The sequence below is a fragment of the Sesamum indicum genome, unplaced genomic scaffold, assembly GCF_000512975.1.
Source record: "Sesamum indicum cultivar Zhongzhi No. 13 unplaced genomic scaffold, S_indicum_v1.0 C04981, whole genome shotgun sequence".
NCBI lineage: Eukaryota > Viridiplantae > Streptophyta > Magnoliopsida > Lamiales > Pedaliaceae > Sesamum > Sesamum indicum.
In genome coordinates this window covers 1-373 of record NW_011632857.1, presented here as the reverse complement: position 1 = coordinate 373, position 373 = coordinate 1, and the positions used below count along the sequence as shown (strand labels likewise).

The 373-nt window shown below is 39.1% G+C and overlaps 1 long non-coding RNA gene across 1 annotated transcript; it reads right to left on the bottom strand.

The window, feature by feature from the left end:
- On the bottom strand, positions 1 to 367 carry LOC105155346. The gene is made up of 3 exons (XR_847299.2): positions 282 to 367; positions 110 to 181; positions 1 to 18 (listed from the first exon to the last, which is right to left on the bottom strand). It is a non-coding gene; the product is annotated as an uncharacterized LOC105155346 (long non-coding RNA).
- Between the last annotated feature and the right edge of the window lie 6 nt (positions 368 to 373).

The following is a 373-nucleotide window of genomic DNA, read 5'->3' as shown; positions in this document are numbered from 1 at the left end:
TTACAGTTTCTTAATATCCTATCCATGAAAAGAATGAATGATTTTAGTAGCTTGTAGAGAATGGGGATAACACGGACGCATAGTGCAATATGCAGAGCTATCAGCATACAATGTTACAAGGCCCGGAGTGCTCCTTAGAACTGGAAATTCTTGGGCTGGCCCTTTTAGGTCACTGATTCTCCTGTATGTAGAAATCCATCACAATATCCTTAAGATGAACTGCTACAGAATGCTGGAGGGTAAAAAGGTTAAGGGCAATACTTATGAATATTGTAACTCACAAGTCAGTTAACATATTCAAAAGAGATATGTTTAAGGGAATGGGCCCCTCCAGTCCACTCGCAAACATTTCCCTTCATTGAACATCAAATAA